This window comes from Aedes aegypti, unplaced genomic scaffold (genome assembly GCF_002204515.2).
Source record: "Aedes aegypti strain LVP_AGWG unplaced genomic scaffold, AaegL5.0 Primary Assembly AGWG_AaegL5_hic_scaff_1705_PBJ_arrow, whole genome shotgun sequence".
In the NCBI taxonomy this organism is placed as follows: Eukaryota; Metazoa; Arthropoda; class Insecta; order Diptera; family Culicidae; genus Aedes; species Aedes aegypti.
The window spans coordinates 36,262-58,770 of record NW_018735163.1 but is presented as its reverse complement, the minus strand read 5'-3'; the positions used below and the strand labels follow the sequence as shown (position 1 = coordinate 58,770).

Sequence of the window (22,509 nt, the reverse complement as noted above, 5' to 3'; positions counted from 1 at the left end):
ATATTTCAAGCGTTGATAGTGACAGCAAGCAACTCTGTATGAAATATATTTACCAAACTGTGTTTCAACAGAAATAAACACCTAAAGTTTCAAAAAACTTTAGTTTCAAATGACAAAAAAGTTAATATTTTATTTGCTTATGATGATGATTGCAACTCCACCACATTTTCCATCCAGGCGATCATAACGATAAACAAAGAGTTTGGATCAGTTTGAGTTAGGATTCAGGTTAAAATAGGTTTAACTGATATATATATTGTTATTAGCTGTTAGAAAATTAAACAGCTCGTCCTCTTACCATTCAAAACATTTATTTCGACTGCTTTGCTTATGATGGTTTTCGAACATTGCATCATCATTTGATTCAATCTTTCAGTAAGAAAATCAAAACCAGAAGGAGACATGTTATTAGAAGCAAGTGCTTTTTCTGTGATTTTTCCTTGATATTTTCCGTTGATGAGAGGTTGAGAGGTGAAAATAAAAGATACCTGCGGTAGCACAAAGCAGGGGTTCTCCATATGATTTGAAGAAATTTGAACGGCTACCAGTAGGAAGAAAAGGGAAGGAACTGAAGTTACCTGCGACAAACATTGGCATAGGAATTATCACGGCATTTTCCTTCAAATTGAAAAGATGAACGGTTACCTGGCAGAAGTAAATTAGCATGTGAATGAGCATGATTATAATTAACCTGACGGCATGATTGTTAAGCAAGCCATCTTTAATAAAAAAAAAATTGTTGGAGATTCCGGCTACGAAAAACGTTGCTTCCATCTCCAGCCTGGTACGAGCCTCAACGATTCGTTTGCGCGAAAGGCATTCCCAAAATATAGATTTATGATTGCCCCACAATTTGTGCATACAAACTTTCTGGTATCTTCCTTCACAGACGGCTTTAGCGTGAAAAAAAAAACAACCGCAAATATGCATTTAAACATCCATGTCGCAATGTTTGGAACTATGGCCTTACTTTTGGCACCAACGACAATGATTGGAAATTTCTTCCAGTTTCAGGAAATGTTCCTATGTCACACGAACATCAAACAAAAATCTTTTTTTTTCTAAAGCTTCAATATTATTTGGATCAGTTTTGTTGAAGTGAACCAAATGATATTTTTGAGAAAAGTTTTTTCCGACGAACGCCAAAATCGAACGGTTTAGTAGCTAAAATCAAAATGGTAAAGCTGGCAAAATCGAACCTTGCAGAAAAACGGATCGTGCTAAAATCGAACAAGCACTATATTCCAAACGTTCGTTAGTAAAACATCTATATACAAAAAATATTTTTTTTTTACTCGTAAATATCTTATTAAGTGGGTTCAAAATATCGTCAAATGTCTTATTTAAGTTTATTGGTAGCTAGAGCAGTTCTTCTTCTTTCTAGCATTACGTCTCATCTGGGGCAGAGCCTGCTGCTCAGCTTCACTGCTTAGTTATAAACTGAGAGCTTTCTTTTCTGATTGACCATTTATGCATGTGTATATCGTGTGGAAGATTCGAAGGTAAGACCCTCGATCGGTGGAATTTGAATCCACGACCCTCAGATTGGTCTTGCTGAATAGCTGCGCGCTTGCCACTACGGCTATCTGGGTCTCTTAACGTTAGATTGCCTTAGCGACAAGCAGTAAGTTCTAAATTCCAAGTCATTGAGCATTCGATGCATTTTACAGTTGTCTCCCTTACGCCTCCCTACTGGAGGCGGGATTCACTAGTTCCGTTTTTTAAATTTTTCACAATTTTGTACACCTTAACACATACCTACCGGCTGCGAGCATAGAATCCAAGGGAAGGATGGCTATGGCTGCCCGATATTATTTACGACCAAAATGCAAAATAAATAACTCACGTTACGGGTCGGTTTCGTCCACGTTCTGTTTACCCAACTGAGTTTGAAGTGCATCTAGAGCAAAAGAAAAAAAATAGCTTGCTGAAAACGATGAGCTTTTGCCGGTCCGAAGATGCAGCAAGCAAAACGAAAGGAATGAATTTATTCGAAGAGTGTGTTTTAATATTCATGATTCCTAAATCAAAACAAGCAGAATGGGTTTTTGTGCTTTAGAACTTTCCGCAGGGCTTTGGTGGTATGTAGAATATTTCAACTTAGGAATGTTGTGAATTGTGCTCTGGAAACATGTTAAACGTGATTTGAACGAAATGAAAATAAGCAGTTATTTGTTTAAGTGTTGAAGATCTATTGAAAACCATGTCGATGATTAGTGTGTAATTCACAGTTTGTGTTGCAATATGAATCCATTTAGTTGATTTTATTTTTATTTAGCTTGCTCTCAGGTTTGTAGTTTAGGACTAAAAATAATTAACCTTCCTTGTAAATTGGGGTTGCAAGTAGGCACAGTAGAGAAAGCACAACATAAAAAACATAAATTGAGATCTGAAGTTCCGTCAGGAATTTTCCTTGAGAGAGTTCTCTAGGGATTCCTTCATATCTATCGTTTTTCGTTGATTCCTCCAATGTTTGATTTCTATTTTTTTAACAAGATTCCTCAGGCATTTCTCTAGATCTCCAGAGATTCCCCAAGGAATTTTTCAAACAATACTTTGATGGACACTAGCCGCTATCAGTCCAATTTTTTTTGCCTACACTATCTTTTTGTTCCTATATGAACTGTTCGTGTAATGGCTCATTCGGGTAGTGGTGTTCTGGTAGTAATATTCGGGATAATGGTGTTTGGGATAATGGGATAGAGCCCATTCAAAATAATTGTGCATTCAGGGAAACAGCATTCGGGGTATCGGAATTCGGAGTAATGGGTAGAATCATTTTCTTCAAAGCACAAATCTAGAGAACCAGATAGTGGTTAGAGCTGGAAATTTAATTGACTGGTGGAGATCAATCGATCAAGTTTCAACTCAAACCGCTGTCTGGACCTCTAGATTTGTGTTCTTGAGAATTTATGTTATGGGTATAATGTAACTTTTTCTCAGTGAATTTGTTCTATTGTATTTTTTTCAGTGCATCTCAAAATTGCATTGTGGAAGTATTGACAGTATGTATTCAATGTAGTAATAATAATATAGAGCAATTAAGATTGAACCAACAATTACTGTGCATCCCCTAAAATCTTGTTTAATCTAGATACGTGCAATGATACAAAGACGAAACATCTTTGTATATCGCATAAAAACCCCGATTTCATCTTTATCATAGCAAATAACGTTATCAAACGAAGAGAAATATGTATTTAGTTATTCTTGCATGATTAAGATAACATGCGGAAGATGATCTTCTATAAGAGTGGCTGCGCTGTGACAATTCGCAAAGTCCATTCATAACTAGAGCCATCATGAGGTGCCTATCGATGATGTTCCTAGTATTAGTGATTCTAGTCATTGGTACCGAGGCAACAGATGAAGATAGTTCCAAAAATCCTGTGAGTAGTATCTATCATATAGACCGTCTTTCTTAATTGTTTAGTATTTTTTTTGTTTACAGATAAAAACCGCAGACTGGAACTACTATGACAAGGACAAATTTGCAGCGTATGGAGAACGGCTCAGTTTGCGAGCAAAATGTGGAATGAAATACCGTGCATGCAGAAGACTAGCACTATATGATTATGTGGCAGGGCAATATGACAAACATTGCTGTTGGCCATTTCTGCGAGAACCCTGGCTGCCCAGAAGGATAGATGTTTCTAATCCTGTCATCGAATCTACTGGAATAAGAAGAAGGACATAAGAACGAATAACTAAATTTTATACGGATTGTTCAATAATCAATTGAAAACAAGTTTTCGAAAAAAAATCAGAGCACTTAAACAAGTTAAGCAATAAAACTTTTGACAGTACCATTTTTCATAATTTCAGGACGTTTCTGAATATTACATTATTTGTCGATTACAATTGTAATCGTAACTTGTACTTCACCACATAAAATTGAGAAAAATGTAGCTATCTGAAGTTGTATTTTAAAGGTTTGAAACTGTAGGTTTACAACCAAACAATCATGTCGAACACAAATGCATTTGCTCAGTTTAGAAGAGCTATACCAGTTGTATAGCCCTGAGATTTTTCGGAGTTGAAACCATGTCAGAATTCGAACTGTTCACTGGCAAAAATTGAATTTGCAGTTATGTAAATAACCTACAGTACATTTGTAAATTCGTTGAACGTTTTTGGTATGGTAACTTCAAGCTTGAGATTATCCCTCCATTTCAACGAAATTTTTCTTCAGATCACTTCTACTCATACCTACAAAAAGTTTCACAATCGTTATGTGATTTCAGCAAAAATATGTGAAATCAAACGGCAAAACATCTGTTGAATAAGTCCCGTCGCACTTCCCTACGAATGAAACTTTGCCGTGCAGAAATTGAAAAGCCATGCTCGCAGAATCCGAAGGAGAAGAAACATATTTTCCCAAACTTGACACAAAGTCATAAATGGAATAATCTGTTTGCGATAAATTTGTCCCTTCTTATTTCCTCCGACTACCTATTCGGTTCCAATGCTGACCGGACTTTTCGCAGCCTGATAAGCGTTTGCGAAGTAGAAGTTGACCTTTTTGGGAGGAAAACTTTTGCTGCTTTCCATTCTCACCCGGACGAAATAACTTTCATTTTTAGACCTATAGACATTCCCAAAGATGTGTAATGGAATGAGACAAAATTGAAAATGAACTGCTTGGTTTGCATTGCTTTATGAATAACGAATGTGAACTCCTATAGTATACTGCTAAAAGCCAATTCGTTATCCTCAACGAAGGAATCTTCCCGGTCTCCTGCGAAAATTGATCTTTGATTCACATTGATCCGGATTTCATTCCAGTAAGGTAGCAAACATTCGTGTAAATGGTTTCGGGTCATTTGGCTGAATGCTGTTTGGCCAAACGTAATTTTGCCAAATGCCGTTTGGCTGAAATAATTAAATAAATAAATAAATAACATAAAGTATGCATGTAACACCAGTGTGCACTTAAAACCCCTATGGAGAATACGCTTGATGAACGTGTCATATGGTTCAATACCAATAATTATGAGAAAATAGATTTTGAAAGAACAGCCTATGATCAAAAGTAAGAATCATTTCTTTTTTAAAACTGACGGTTTAGGCGCAAACATTTTTGTCTTTCTAGATATGGCTTCGGGACCAATGTTAAATGTAAGCAAGTATGATACAATTAACACTGCGGATCACGTTTTTGTCTCAAGCCCCAAAATACCGATATTCACTCAATTAAGAGTTGCTGAATCCATCTGTTTTCAAAAATATCATAGCACGTCTAATTTTGAGATATTGGCTATTGAAAATGCAAAAATTGACTGTTTTACCCAACTTGCATGCAAGTTTGCCAGCTTGTAAGGCAATTAATTTGCTTAATTTGCCACAGAATTCAAACTTTATGTGTATAACTATACTTATCGGAAAAGTTTATAAAACTTTCGATACGGGAAAGTTATTTTTGATGGTTTGAAAAAGTATTGTATTTTCCCATGTAAGAGAAACGAAGAATTTTGTATGGAGACAGCAAACATGTCGAAAAAATCGGTTCAATCTAAATTTAATCGCGCAATTTCAACCAAATTTAATCCAAAATGAAAGTTTAGGTGCAAAATAGCGTGCCTAGTGGATTAGACCACAAAAAAGTTTGATAAATTATACTTTAAATTTCATGTAAACATCAATAAAATCATTGTTCTATACAACTTAAGCGACCTATGGGTAAAAATTGTGACGTGCTGGAACATTTCTAAAAAGGGCATAAGATTCAGCAACCCTAAATCTACTCGAGACACATAATTTGGTCCTTTTGACACGCAAAAATATCATTTTTGTTACGCTATGTAATCGTTATTTCAGTATAACTACAAAAAGCTAGAGAAAAGATTAGGTTTACAAGCAAGAAAAAGTTCTTATAAAATCATTAAAAATTAATTTTAGTATATTGCTGGTAACCTAATAATAAAGCAGCTTTCAGCCAAGAGTCCTAACACGATGTGCGAAATTCCCAGCCACGTCCTGAATTAACAATTCGATTATATTTTTTTTTGTGCCCTATACCCGAGCAGAAGGAAATAACTACTGAATACCAAATTGAGGTATTCCATACCAGATAATTTCAAATACTTACAACCTGAATGAGGTATGAATGAGCCCTGCATAAGAGGTAAAATACCTCAAATAATACCTTCTGCATATTCTACAAATACCAAGCTGATAATTAGATCAGGTATTGTAATACCTAAATAATACTTGATGGATTTTCATATAAAAGTGACATTTTTCAATACTAGTTTAATACCTCCATCAGTCCTCAATAGCTGTCGAATACCAAAATGAAGTATTTTTAATTGTTTTAAACATTTTTTTCAAATACCAAAACGAGGTATTGATAACTGAACAATACCTAATTGTGGTATGATACCAAAATATGGTATGCATAAGTTATTGGCGAGTTATTCTTTCCTCCTCGGTATACTGACAAACATGACGATCGATAACATCATAAAAAAATTGTTGACAATCCGAGTGACTCGGCTTGGCAGTCAAAACTTCAGCGATGTTTGACATCGGCAATCTAATTTAGTGCCTCACCGATGCATAAAATTGCCTTTGTCAGCGTAGCACTAGTTATAATGCCGATGCGAACTTAAATTTGTAATATTTCATTTCTCTTATAAACTTCGGACTCAAGGTAATCTAATGCACAATTCAAAACAAATAGTTGATCAGTCATTGAGCCGCATTTATAAATACTACTTATCCGTGTTGGAGCAAGCTGATTATTTTTTTCAATTTCTAAATTCGGTCAAAAGGCATTTCAGCCAATTGGCATTCGGCCAATCGGCGTATGACCCAATACATTCGGCCAAATGGCCGAACACCGTATAAAATGTGGTATCGGTTGTTTTGATATATTGTTATGGTCATCAATCCTTACGGAAAGGTTTAGCATGAATGCTCGCAGAGCAAGTCGTCAGGAGGTGAGTGACCAGAAGGGGGTGTCATTACTTTCCTGATGCGCAAAACTAACTTTTGTTCCAGGACTTCTAAATACTACCATATGGCGACCCCAAGTAGAATTAAGATTTTGAGGGGTGTTGTGATTATTATATTTTCATATTTGTCGTTCAAAATTGAAGTCAAACCAAGTTTTTAGTAGTTTCTGAACCATGAAACTAATTAAAAAAATATGTTTGAAGTTTTTGAAAGATAAATTGGACGACGACTCATTGACGATTCATTGATTTATTGACGAACAGAACAATAGACTTAAAAGTTTATCTATGTGATTTCAAACAACTAAGTTTTCAACATTGCACCATGGCCTTCTTAGCAAGGGACCAATACGCGATTTCACTGTTTGACGTTTAAGCGGTTCCGTGTTATTTAAGTGGCCATGGTAACAAGTGAATATGGCACCGCTCAAACATCAAATTAGTGAACTCTTGCATTGGTTCATGGACCAGTGCACGGGTTCATTCGTTGATGGTTGAGCGGTGTCGTGCTATTTTTCAAACACGAACCCGACTCGCACCCAATTTATTTTATTTCTTCAAACCCGGACCCGACCCGAACCTGAGACAATAATTGAAAATGTTGTTGTTTGAGAGGGACTTTAACCCGAAGGTCATTCGTCCCTTAATAATAATTGAAAAGCAAATCCGACCCGAACTCGAAAATAATCGCTTTTCAAATCCGACAATGTTATGCAAGAAAACCCCGAATAAACCCCGATTTGCTTTCAGGTTGTTGCTCTGTTCACAATTCTCACCGAACCCGACTAATTAAATAAACATTTTTAAGCCCAAACCCGACCAGTACTCGATAATTTCGAAGACTTCAGACCCGATCCGAACCCGAAAAAAATTAATTTACGTGACTATGGTAACCAATGGCACCGCTCAAACGTCAGATTGGTGAACTCATGAAATGGTCCATTTATTCACAAACTGCGCACGATAAACCGAAACCACTCAAATTTGTGGTGAAATGCGAGCTATCATTATTGCGCATTTCTTTCACTACTGGACTATCGCAGAAGTTTTTACAAGTGCGGAAACGCTAATAAAAGTGCGCATTTGCATCAAATCGGGTAGGTGTCTTCGGGGGATTTTTTCTTCGTAAATCGAAGAATAAGTGCTCTGAAGACACCAGCAGGATTCAATACAATCCCTCACTTTTATTCACACTTTCGCACTTATGAGGCCGCCCTTCGCAGTCCAGTAGTGAAAGAAATGCACAATATGTTCTCCATCTTATCGAACCGTCAAACCTGAATCCTACGATAATAATGCATAGCTTATGATCTTGTCCTAAAAGCCATAAATACTTAAGCGTGTACCTTGTTGTTACTGAGCAAACGAATGAATTTACACGTTATTTAACAATGCTACGATGAAAAGAATATCCTTATCTATCTCTCAATGCACAGTGGTCCAGGAATCAGTTTTTGTGGAAAGATGCATTTTAAGCTTTAGAATGATACATTAGATAAAACCGGTCTTTTGTTTGGTGTTATCGAATATTAGGGTGGTCCACGTTTTCATAGAACTGGTGTAACTAACTTTTTTATTTGTAAAAATTATATTCTACATACTTCAGCAAAGTTCAAGCAACTTCGCCAAAAAAAATTTTTTTGTCCTCTGTTCCTGAAAAATAAAGGATTTTTAACAGAAAATCTTCAATAACGTTTGAACTAAAATAGTTATCATCAACATTTTTACATGGAAATTTGCGTTTTATTAAGTTCTAAAAGTCGTTCATAATCTACTTAGACGAGAAATCTGAAATAAGAAAGATAGGGCTATAAAACTATTTTGAAGATTTTCAAATTAGGTATTTTTTTTGCATTTTGAGTATAAAAATTAAATTTTATATAAAAATGATCTTCTACAAATAGGCTCAACATGTAAGCTTTTATACTGTTTATTTAAAACTATGGTGGTCCACAATATCACATATATGATATAATCAACTTTATTATTTGCAAAAATAATGGCATATATTCTTGCAAAGTAGTAGAACGTCAAATTTTGATCAACTTTGCCAAAAAAAGTTTTTCTGTAGCTCGAAATTTGACCAATCTACAGCATTTTTCCTCAATCATCGTAGGGTGGTCCAACAAAAATAAGCATTTAACTCTAGTGCTTTTAATATTAACTTCACGTCAAAGTTGTCTATGAACGACTTTTAGAACTTAACAAAACATAAATTTACATGCAAACAAATAATTGATATCTTTTTAGCTCAAAAGTTATTAAAGTGTGATAAAATATATTTGTTTTTCTATGGCATTTTATTTGAGTTACAAAAATAACACATCTGAATTTTTGTGATACAATAAACAATTTATTTTTTTCTTTTTAATGCCGTCAAAAGATATTTTTTTATGTTTGCCCCAATCAGAGATATTCACAATCAAAGTAGGCAAACTCCCAAACGGAAGGAGATAGCGAGTTTCTTCACCAAATTACGCATTTTTGAAATCTCTAAAAATGTTTCATAGACTATTCTGATGAGATGTTTGAATTGAATACGCTAGAGCCAGAACCAATTTAAGTCACCGTAGGAAAAAAAGTTCTAAATCGGTCAATTTTAGAGCTACAAAAAAACTTTTTTGGCAAAGTTGCTTAAAATTGAATGGTCTACAACTTTGCTGAAGAATGTATAATATGATTTCTACAAATGGTCGGTATTCAGACAGACTGAACTAAGTGCTTTTTGATGGTTTCAGGAAAACGTACCCCAGACATTCGAAATGTAGAAATATTGGCATCATTAGTTGTAATAATGTAACTTATCTATTTGATGATACATCTGTATCAAAATAACATCGGGAAAATTAAAATTGATGGAGCCCTTAACGTATCTTTTGAACACCAAAATATCATCTAGTCCGGTCTGTCTGAACACCGACCAAATAAGAAAGTTAGTTACACAATGGATTTTAGGGCGAGATCATTAGTTATGCGAGTGTTGAACAAAACAAACAGAAACTGTTTGAGTAGTGGTGAGTATTGTAATCATTGCTAACGTATGTTGGAGGGACAAACGATCATGTCATGTGAACTGCAATCTTTAGGAGCAGTTGGCAACATCCGTGAGACGAAATCAAAACAAAATTTACACGGAGACGCATTTCAATTTTGGGTTGTTTCAACGGAATTCCGTAGTTGACCCAATTATTGATCAATTTTGGCTAAATTTCCAAGATCCACTCGCCAAAGTACCTTAATACGTACACTGAAATGAATTTTATTGTAGAAACTACTGAATCCATGGTAAAATTAAGAACTGCACCAACGATTTTCAACCGACTACATAAATCTGTTACCTCTACCATAACATAGTCAATAAGAAAATATATTCTGTTTATTTAACCAGAGTTGTAGTATTTATGACTAGAACTATTCTAGATTTGACAAGTTTGGCATTGTACTTTTCACCATACTGCGTTGTACGGTGGGTGTCACGAATTGAAATACAATGCTTTGTAGTCGAGGCTACTATGGACATAGTCACATTTACTACGCTGCTCAGTGATTTTTACTAGATTAAAGTAAACTTAACAGAATTTTGTAGTCGGTTAGTCGGTTGAAAATCGTTGGTGCTGTTCTTAATTCTACTATGGATTCGGTAGATTATACAACAAAATTTATTTGCGTGTAAGCATCGGATTCCTGAAAATTAGCTCAGAAATACATCCGCGATAGTTAGGGTAACAGTCGTATTTTGGATCCCCTAAGGAAGTGATTTTAGTTTTTTGTCCCAATTAATTAATTGCAAAGCGTAACTAAATCAAAGAACATGCCAAAATGTACGAGATAAAAATGCTCTACGAGATAAAAATGCCCATACGGTCATGTAGGATACACAAAACGATTGAATTGTGAAGCACTGTTTTTCATTATTTTGGACACAGCAATGAATTTTGGACCCTCAAAGTATATATTTTAGACCCCCGGCATTTTTTATCGTTTGGCGACAAAGTCCACGACACTTGTGTTATGATATGCTTGCCCATAGTCCAATTAATCGATTGACAATGGAAAACCGAAGAAATTCTACGCAGAAATTTGAAAAAAGTTTTTGTTTACATTTGAAAAAAAAAAAAAAATTGACGGCCTCAATTTCTATGCGTAACGTGTGGTAACGGTTGCATGAATGAACCGATAAAATTAAATAAATTTCAGATAAAACAAACACATTTTCTATGTACAAACATTTTCTTTCTTTCCAAAAGGGATGTACATTGAGTTAGTCTTTCGATTTAAACTGGGGAATTTGCAGGAAAAAGGCCCAGAGGGTCCAAAATATATCTCGCATAACTTCTGATCTCGCCCTAAAAGCCATTGGTAACCATGTGTGTAGCTCGTTATTTCTGAGCATTTAAATTGAGTCACATGTTGTCTTACAACGGTATGGTGAAGAAAGGATCGTTCTCTACACGCCATTGGTGTTGGTTTGGATGCTGATTCATTCATTTTCTCAGAAACAATGAGCTACACACGTGGTTACCAATGGCTTTTAGGGCGTTATCTCAGATCATACGAGATATAGGGATTCAAAATACCGTAAAATCGGGTGTAATTGATCAGAAGGGTGAAATTGATCATCGTATCACACGATTTTATTTATGCGTGATGGGGCATAAATATCAATGTAAGCTGCAGTAAATGAACGTTGTTTGTCGTAACTATTGTCGAATTGTGTGTTGTGAAGTTTTTTGCGTTCAAGAATGTTTATTACTATGAAAATAATGTATAATTTCAAAATCATGCACGGTGCAGTATTGACAAACACCTATAAACTTCTATTTCTAAGCAAGGATTTAAACATAGTATAAACCTGAAAGTTTGTGAGGATGCTTGAGATATATTCGCAAACCAGATTTCATCACCAAAACTCGTACCAATTAGCTCAAATGGTTGAAATAATTGAATTTCTGTTAGATATCATTGATTTCTTTAGGAAATTACATACATTTAGGCGTTTTCCGCGTAATTCTTGAAATTTAACTATTCGTTATTTATATAAATATTGCATTGTTAAGATTTTGACAAGCATATTCGGATTCAGGGAACTCAAGTTTATCATGTAGAGTTGTTTTGAAAACTAACAATAAAGGCATTGACAAGTGATCAATTTCACCCCGAAATGAGATTCCCTGATTTTTTATTTTAGCGATATTTGTCAACACTAAAATAACATTCGTTAGAAAATTTCGATACATGAGTCGATGAGGCTCACCTTCGTACTTGTTTTCCTGCATTTAGTTGTTTGGAATTGTTAACATTATAGAAAACAGACTAGAAAAACCGTGAAAAATGATCAATTTCACCCGAAATTACGGTATATTGGTTACCCTATCTACTTTTTTATTTTCATTTTGTAGCCCGAAATTTAAACTAAATTTGCTCAGTTCAACTGTTTTTTACATTTAAAAATAGGGTCCCAAAATGTCCAATGAAATCTTGTTTTTTATTAGTATCACAAAAAGCATGTTACTGCAACTACTTTAGCAGTATTTCCCGTTCAAATAACAGCTATATAATACTTAAACTTTAATTTAAAAATTGGGTCCATAAATAGTGGTTTCTGCGCTCGTGTACATACACGTTACATGTCACCAACACTACTTCAAGAATGCTGGTTGAAAATATAAACAAAGATTAGCTGTTACCAGCAAAATCAAACGGCAGTATTTTCAACCAGCAAATTTGCGCACGTGTTCGTGACACCGCTCGGCTAGAGCTCAATGAACCTGGACACTTTAGATCATGTTTGACATTCGCTTAGTCGACAAAACACCACAGGGGTTTTAGTTTTAACACTGGGGTTGTTGCTATCTGACATTGAGCTCTCGCCGAGCGGTGTCACGAACACATGCGCAAATTTGCTGCTGGAAAATACTGCCGTTTGATTTAGCTGGGAACAGCTGATCTTTATTTATATTTTCCACCAGTACTCTTCAAGTAGTGTTGGTGACATGTAACGAGTATGTACAAGAGCGCAGAAACCACTATTTTGGAAGGCATTAGCATGAGCATAAATGACCGTACAATTCGTAGTTGCTACTCCATGATTGACCAGAGTAATCGAAGTTGCACAGGGATTTAGTGAATGGGGCTTGGGATTAGCTTACCATTCTTCAATGTGCACAAATCGAGAGCTCAAACTTTAGAAGTCAATAACGGCGCCGGCCACGTCCTTACGGTCATCGAGGAAGGGAAGGAATGTTAGTTAGACAACCATTGGTTTTAGAGACCGAAGAATCTTCTGCATCTCCATAGTTGTCATGGAAAGGATATTGGGTTAGTGGGATAAGGTAAGGATCTGGGAGTCATCTTTAGTTGATGATGCGATCCTTGATATATCACGCCTGACCGGATTCGCGATATTATTCGATAAATGACTTGTATGCCGAACAAGTGTTCATCGTTCGCCTTCACAGAAGCAAGCAATGCGACCAAAGGATCGAACACTACTAGCACTAATCACGCGATCCGCGACTCTTATATACCATGACCCCACAGTTATGGATCAAATAGTGTAGAGTCAAACCTATAAAATTCATTAAAACAACATGGAAAACGTAAAATGGTAATTAAAAAGCACGAATCGAATCGCTTCAAATTGGAACTTCGGTTAGTAAACTATTTTGAGTATAATATTTACATAGGATTGCAGAAAAATTAAAAATTGTATCGGTTTCTGAAAACCATATTATGGATCAACGTTCATATTATGGATCAAATTGTGACATATTACGGATCAGTGTGCAAAATCAAGAGATTTTCAACTCAATGCATATGTATTGCATGTTTTGACGAAAGTTAACAATGCGTCATATATTACTGCAAAAAATAGCAGTGTTAGAGCTGGAAACAAGGGTGAAATTCCCTTTTTTGTGTGATACTGCATTGTAGTTACTGAGACATGAACTGTTTTCGCTACACACCAAGTTTTTCACCCATTTTTGTCGGCTAAAAAATGAATTTTACAAACCTTGATGTTTTATTAGTTTTATACTTAGTGCTATTGTCTGAAAATGTCGAATCCAATGCTTAAAATGGCAGAAATATAGATTCTTTGAAAGTGATCCATAACCGTGGTAAACAATCATTTCCTGATCCATATTATGGATCACTAGTTAGAAGTGCTAATATTCGATATTTAGAATCAACACTCGAGAAAAATGTTTTCCAAAGATGAATTCATACTCAATCGAAACGAATGAGTATGTTTTATGCTATAAAATTTGAAATTTACCACCTGTGCACAGCTGTGGGAGCTTATGAATGCTGACGGCACTTCTTACAGAAAACGTACATATAATGATAGCTGTGTGGTATCACCTAAACATTTGCCAAATACACCGCTATTTAGCGGTTGAACGTTGTGCTTAACACTACAAATGGTAGAAGACAAATAGTATAACATGGAAAAAATATGTTTTACGTCAACTTTTATGTTTTGAGCGAGTTATCCGATGTTGAACGCCAAAGTGATCCGTCACTGTGGGTGATCCGTAACTGTGTGGGCATGGTACTATCGTGCCGCGCAAGCGACGCGCAACACGATTGATCCTGTCCACATCACTCGCACCCGCGAGAGCAAGCAACGCGACCAAAGGTTCAAACACTACTAACACTAATCACGCGATCCGCGACTCTTATATACTATCGTGCCGCGCGAGCGACGAGCAACACGATTGATCCTGTCCGCATCACTCGCCGCCGCAGGAGCAAGCAACGCGACCAAAGGATCAAACACTACTAACACTAATCACGCGATCCGCGACTCTTATATACTATCGTGCCGCGCGAGCGACGAGCAACACGATTGATCCTGTCCGCATCACTCGCCCCGCAGGAGCCCGCAGAAACCACTATTTCGGAAGGGACTGAAAACAAAATACTCCCAAAATTTGAATTTAAGCCAAAAGGTGTGACAAAATCGAAAAATAGATAAATGTTTTTTTTATTACTTTAACAAACGAAAAACATTAAAAAATTGAGTAAACATGTGTTTTTGGTCTAAAATTAAGCGTTTGGCACTAAAATCGGGACAGGGCTTCAGGACCCTATGAACAGTTTTGCGTTTGGAATTGATTTGAAGCAAATTCCAGAACACGTGATATGTATTTAAAAGTTAATTTTATCCAGTTTTATGATGTGAATGTCGAAGAAAATAATGTAATTATGATATAATTATGCTAGGCTTCATGTTTGAAGTCCTTATTCCTTGAAAACTAATTTAATCAGTGATGCTTTCAAACAATATGAAGCAAACCTCATAAATGTTATTTTTGCATTTTTTTTTCCTAATACATATATATATTTGAGGGAATCTGGTATCTGTGTATTAAAGTACTTAGCTCACGAAATATTTTACGATGACGTCACGCTGCAACTTTCAGCGGGAAGAAGACTTTTACTACAGGCCGTGTTAATAAAAAACGAATTATTTCGTTGAACGTTCATCCACTGAATGTTCATTCGGTGAATTAAAATGTTTATCGAATGTTAGTCCGGATGTCATTTAATGTAAACACGACCCGCATTTAGAGCGGAAATGAAAAGAAAGTAGAGAATAAAAGAAGATTGTCGATATGTCCATGGGCCTTTTCACAAAACGTTTCAAATCAGCTGATTTGGAAGCTATTTGACAGTTTCTCTATGAAAATGACAGGTCCATGTATGCACTGGTCCTCCATCGATGTGAACAAATGCATACACGGAGCTGTCACATGAGAAGGCCTATTTGCTGCTCAATCATCTGTCAGTTGACGTGGAAAAAAATAAGAAACCCATAATAGGCCTTTTCACGAGACGTTTTAAATCAATTGTTTCGGAAACACTTTGACAGTTCTTGTAGGCAATGACAGTCCCGTGTTTGCACCGGTCCTCTACTGATATAAACAAATGCAAACATGGACCTGCCACATGAAAAGTCTATTGAGTATTTTTACACTTATTTTTGAGTTGTTTTTCTTCCTCTTTCATTTGCACATTCAATTGCTTAGAAAAGGTGAACCCGCATAAAGCTGAATGCTTCTATAATAAAGAAAAAAAATAAAAATTTTAAATCTTTTTATTATTGTTAGAGAGCAAAGAGCAGAACAACTCAAAAAACTGAACCTTAGTGCGTTAACTCAAATTCGAGTTAGTGACATAGCACTGAAAATTGAATGAATTAATTTTCCAGTGGAGTGAAAATAACTTAGCCAATAGGTGTTTTATCGCATGGCTTCAAATGGAAACAACTTCAACCCCATGAAACTTCGTCACTTGAGTTCTTGAGCTCGTTTCTGCCAGAGTCTATGAATGGAGAGTTGAGCGAAGAGACTTCTTTGAATGGTTGTTCTTCTTCGTCTTCGAAAATAGCCCCTATCTGTTTTGCTGGTCTGCTCGATAGGTAGACGGTTTGACAGTTCGATAGGTAGATTTTGTTTCACTCTTCGCGCAACTCTCCATTCATAGACTTTGGTTTCTGCGTGTTTGCATAGAAGAAGTTTCTTTCTCAGTTAACGATTATGCACGATGTAAAGCATAAAAACCTTTATTATAAAGCATAATAAATCAGAATGCATAAGATCTAAAAAAAAAGTTTTGTGATTGCATTTTGTTCAATCACTTTTAACAAATTCAATTGTTCAATTCTAGAATTTTCCCCAGCCGAAGAAACCGGCAACGAGATTGAAGAAGCCATCCACATCGAGTCCGTAGCTTCGCAGCTTCTGCAGATAGCCTTGGACTTCCTTGGAGTTCTGAAAACATATTTGTTCGATTAGAAGACTTTCAACTCCAGTTCCACATTTTTCTATTAATCTACATTGTGAAAATCGACAAACTTCTGGTAATCCAGGTTGCGTAGCTTCTCGAAGAAAGCCTTGAACTCGGGGCTGGTCTTCAGTTTCTCTTCAAACAGCGCTTCAAATTTATCCAGAGGCAATAAAGCAACCGTTTCGTCGAAGAATCCGGTCAATCCTCCAGTTCTCACTAAAAGTATTTGAATTTAGTTAAAATTGGTCTAAGGGAAATAACTCACACTATTTACAGCTATGGACGGTTGGCTTAACATGGTGCAGTCCAAGGAAATCAGCAACCGTGTTCAACGCATCGTACACAGCCAGATCTGCAGCCTCCAGGTAGTTCAGCACATCCTTGACTTCATTCAGAGCGAAGAACTGATCCCAAACGGCGGAGAATTCCTCTCCCTGTAGGTATCCGAAGAATTCCTTGAACTCCTTATCGCTGACGAGATATTGCAGAGCAACGTTGACCAGTTTGTCTACGGGAACGAGATCGACAAACTCCTGGAAGTCATCCTTCAGGGCAGAAAATCCGGAATGGCCGAGGCGGTAGCGATAGCTACAGCATGCAAGAACAAAAATGGTCTTCATGTTAGTGTTGTAGATCTCTTGCTGATGGAAGTGAAACTGATGATTGGATTGGGTTTGCATGCTTTTATAAGAAATAGCGTCAAGTGGCGGTTGAAGTGCGTTTCCAACAAGGATACGGCCAGTCACCAAGCACTCGAGATTTATTGTAGAATAAACACTTCTTGAAGGAAACTGTTTGAAATACGTTACGTGTATTTGAAACTACGTTACCGATTCCTCGTATCAAACAATCTTAAGTACCTGGTAGTAGATTTGCTTTACGTTCGAGTACTAGTTCAACAGATATTTATTACTTGGTACTTAACTTTGAATTTTTGTCCAAAATAATCAATTGCACTGCGTGACAAAGTGAATGAACATGTTACAATGGAGAGAAAAATAGCTTTGTGGGATGTAAATACTCACAAGAATGTGAAGTCGGAAAAGGGTGAACATATAGTTGCTCAGCACTGTTTTATTTGTTTTTTTGTTTTCTTTGTATGAATGAACAGAATAATTTATTATTTAATTTGAAATAAAGACATATAAGATTCTGAATGATGATACAAGTTTGAAAACTTCTTGTCCATCCAAAAGATTTTGCCCTTTCATTATCTCCGGTAACGTTCGTGTTTTTCAAATAATTGGTGCTGACAAATTGTTTTCTCAAGGCTGTTTTGATGAGTTCAGCCCGAAACCATCAATACCATTGGTTTATTGTTCTTGAACTGTTGAATGGCATTCTTAACTTCCAGTCGTCGCGCGTTTGCCACGTCAGAACCAACGCTGCTGCTGTGAACGAAAAGGAGGTTTTTTCAACACTGTTGTACAAAAACAACAGCGCGGGACTGAAGTGTTAATCATTGAAGCCCAAGATACCTACAATTGGAATTAAGTATTTGTTATTCGTAGTTGTATTCCATAATTTAAACCTTATTTAAGTGGGAATCCAGAAAAATTCTTTGAATTTGTGTCTAGTAACTATTCTTCTTCTTCTTGGCATTGACGTTCTCACTGGACAGAGCCTGCTTCTCAGCTTAGTGTTCTTATGAGCATTCCACAGTTATTAACTGAGAGCTTTCATAGCCAAAGTTGCCATTTTCGCATTCGTATATCGTGTGGCAGGTACGATTATTAATACTTTATGCCCAGGGAGTCAAGGAAATTTCCATTACGAAAGATCCTGGACGACCGGAATCAACCAGACACTTCAGCATGGCTTTGCTTTGTAGAGCGGACTCTAAACACTCGGCTAAGGAAGGTCCCAGTCTAGTAAGTATCTAGTTAGTATACTTTCATGATATGTGACCCATAACAATGTAAATAGTTGAAAAAAGTCCATAAATTATGCCATGCCACAATATTTAGTTGAAATTTTAGGTTCATCAGTTTATTCTAAATAAAAGTTTTAAGTCAATTTAAAAAATATCTTATCTAGAGAAGTTTTGAGTCCCTTACATCTCTTCGTATTTTATCCAAATCAATTTCGTAAAACAAGATTTCGTGCATGTTACGCTATTTTCAATAATGGTACGAATTATTTGTACTTGACAGAATCCCGCGATCCAGTGACTTTACGAAATAATCGTAAGATGTGCGTTTTCGTATTTGTCTTTCACGTCTTTCACTTACGCTTCTCGCACTGGATAGAATTCTCGAATATTTTTTTAAAAACCGTAATTCAGAAAAGTAAACAAACCATAGATTGAACTCTGAATCAATTCCACTTTTTGGTATAACATTGATATTTCGCAATCACGACGTAACCACGAATCAAAACAAAACACTATTTAAGACAATCCTACACTGCACAGTGGTTCAGAAAGCAGATACACGCGTAAAAATGCAGAAATGTAAAGAGCGTTGGAATAAAAACTGTCTTCTACAATTTTTTGGTATTAGTTAGGCCATTCGTATGGTGTTATTGGAAGTAAGAGTGGTTCAAATTTTCATAAATTGAAGTGATCGCTTCAGCAAAGTTGTAGACCACTCAATTAAAAAAAAAACATTTCCAAAAAGGATTCTTTGTAACTTTTAACTTGACCGATTCAAAGCTTTTTTCATATGTTCATATCCATAGAAAGGGTTCCTAACTTCAGCGTTTTCCATTCTAATAGTCTAATGAACTTTTTAGAACTTTGAAAAATGCGTACTTTCTTATACTTAAAATCTTTTGAGGACATTCGAAAGACAACATGATTTTCTTTAATATTGCAATTTTAGAGATAACTTATGGTTGAACAGAAAGCTACGCACCTGTTACACTCCCAAAAAACCATATGATTTACGTCTTTTGGGATGCATAAAGGAAGCGAGCCAAATGACGTAAATTTGTGATGAATTTTAAATACGTTAGTGTCTGATTCGGGAAATGTCGATCACAGTTCCAATCGTTTTCGTGTCCTTTATCATGTAATTTTTTTTTTGTTCAATACATTTTCAAGTACAGTCAACTTCCATAATCGATATCAAGGGACCATCGAGTAAGGGAGGTATGAGAACACAGAACACAAAAGTGCAACTGCGATCCAAAGGACCATCGAGGTAGCCATGAAACAACTTTTACTATGGTTCTCTAACTCGATATTGAGATACGGAATATCGAGTAAGGGAGAGTTAGGGATGGTACACAAATTATGTCACGCTAAATTTCACCTTTTTTGACCCCTCCCCCTCCTTGTCACGTTTTTTGTATGAATCCTCCAAAAATTTTGTAAGGCTTGTTACGCTTGGCTTGACCCCTTCCCTCCCGCCTTGTGTGTAGTTTGTGCATGACCCTTAACTGTACACGTTTTTTCTATTGTTTCGTTACTTGCATCATGTGCCATTCAGTCATAACCAGAATTACTGATGGCTAGTATTCATCGCGTGGTACTACGATGCGAAATTGGACATCACCATTTATCCAATCTTCATTCAACTAAGAAAATCTTAGAATGAAATTTAAAAAGAAACTAAAACTATTCAAGTGGTGCTTTAACCGAACCAAATTTGAAAATCCTAATGAAGAAAATACTTCCGTTTGTTCGAAAGTTGAAATTAAAATTTGTTCACGATCTCTATTGAAGCAAACAGTTGCAAAAAAAAATCCTAGTTATAGTTCGTTTATTTTCAATAATTTTGTTTGGTGTTTTATTTCACAGTCTGAAAACCACACAACACTGTTCAAGGTCCCGGAATTCACCTTGAAACTATCCGACTTCTATTCGTATGCTTTTATTAAGTTTTGTTCAATGATAGATAGCTAGTCAGACCGTTTACTCACATCCAAGGCTCCTCTTTAAGAATAAATTGTATTGATTCCTATTGATCAATTGGTTACCTGTTTTGTGTGCTTTGGTTATGTTCGTCTGCGAAGCCTGGACGATACCAGAGACTTCCGCAAAGATACGCAATCGGTATTCTAGTGTACCGGGGTCTACGAAAATTTCCGTTGGGCGCCAAGTGTAACTAATGGGACGGTCCCTGCCCAGCACAGGTGAGACTCCTCTCTCTTCTAGTGCCTGAGGGTCGGCGTACGCGCATGACTATTCCGACCAAGAATACACTAAACCCACTTTATTACTAATTTAGCACAATCAGGTACCTTTATTACTCTCACTTTCTCAAAGGCTATCTCACTTATCTTCTTCTTCACGCTTCGCTATACAACCGTCTCTCCTTCCTGGAGTCCGATTTGCTCTTTCTCGCTCTCGTTCCGGCAGGACACGGCTGGTGGAACCTTCACTCCTCCGCATAGCACTTCTGCTTCCTCTTCCTCGTTCAGGGTGGACGGCTGGCTGGCACTTCATACCTCACGCTTCGGGCCGTTTACTAAATGGCCGCCTCTATACACCAACTAGGTGACGCCTATCGGCTCTAGGCCAACTCAGAGATAAGGCAATCGCCACGGCGTGCTTCCGGCGGTACTTCGGCGAACACAGGCTCCAGCCCAGGGCCAAATTCAAGGTAAAGTTCCGGCGTAGATTACGGGTAAAACTACGTGATGGTTGAAAAAGGGCGGTAATGTGGTGGGTTTAGGCGCTTAGTGATGGGGCTATTTTGATTTAAGTGGTAAGTGGTTTACCTTTTATCGTTTCATCCACTTTCACTATTTTTCCTCATTACTTGGTCGGTGTTTAGACAGACCGGACTTGGTGATATTTTGGCGATCTAAAGATTCGCTAAGGGCTTCATCAATACTGATGTTTCTGATGCTCTTTTCATACAGATATATCATCAAATAGATAAGTTCCATTATTACAGCAAACGATGCAAAGATGTTTATATTTCGAATGCCTGGGTACGTTTTCCTGAAACCTGATACGTGCTGTAAGCGTGGTGGGAACCCCTGCTTCAAGGGAAATCAATGCAACAGGGGTTATCAACACACTTTTTCAGGGTCGTTCACAATAGTTTTCTCCCGGACAATCTTACCTTTTATACTTGGTGACAAAGCGGACAATACAATAACAAAATGGCGGAAACAAGATTTTCTCTAAATGGAGTAAACTAAGAACAAAAGTTAGGGTTTAGCAGGCCATACATTTTATTTAAAAAAAGCTAATGTTATGTAATTTTCGTGCACTAATTTCGTTTTATTTACATTTTTTACAAGTTTGGGAGCTCACCGTTGCGGCCGTTTGATGTGATGGTCGACATGCTGGAACCTCGTAGGGGGGGGGGATCTTCTTCTTCTTGCTGGATCGTCTTCTTCTTGCTTCTTCCTCTTATTCTTCTTCTTCTCCTTCTTTCACTCTTACTCCAATTTGAATTAGAACTTCCTATTCTTATTTTCCCACACTTGGCAAGGGAATCTTCACGGTTTACTGACGGTTTGGCCAATGTAACGGGGGCCACAGTTCCGAGTCCGGGGAGCGGTACCAATCGCGCGCGCACTTCACTGTGTGGTCTTTTCCAAGCGAGCTAGCACCATTTTGAGCACGACAGTTCAGTCTTTGCGAAACACCACTTTTTCTATCGGCTCGACCACAATTCTTCACTGCAGCTATTGTTCATTAAAAGTCTTTCACCACTCGCTCGCTTGATTTTTCGTACGTTGGTGATCAAAGAGATATTAACGCGGTTGAGATTAACTTCACAAACATTCGGTGCACATTCTCAACCGTTCGTGGTGATTATCTCAATTGATCCGTACTGTTTAGCTTTTTAGGTGTTTTAAT

General features: G+C 36.8%; 1 long non-coding RNA gene and 1 pseudogene across 2 annotated transcripts; one reads left to right on the top strand and one right to left on the bottom strand.

The window, feature by feature from the left end:
- The first annotated feature begins 3,265 nt into the window (after window positions 1-3,265).
- On the top strand, window positions 3,266-3,806 carry LOC110680641. The gene is made up of 2 exons (XR_002502954.1): window positions 3,266-3,389; window positions 3,452-3,806. It is a non-coding gene; the product is annotated as an uncharacterized LOC110680641 (long non-coding RNA).
- Window positions 3,807-16,620: 12,814 nt separating this feature from the next.
- On the bottom strand, window positions 16,621-17,368 carry LOC110680640 (annotated as a pseudogene). Its single transcript, XR_002502953.1, has 3 exons — window positions 17,023-17,368; window positions 16,798-16,964; window positions 16,621-16,732 (listed from the first exon to the last, which is right to left on the bottom strand). The product of XR_002502953.1 is annotated as a protein G12-like (transcript).
- Between the last annotated feature and the right edge of the window lie 5,141 nt (window positions 17,369-22,509).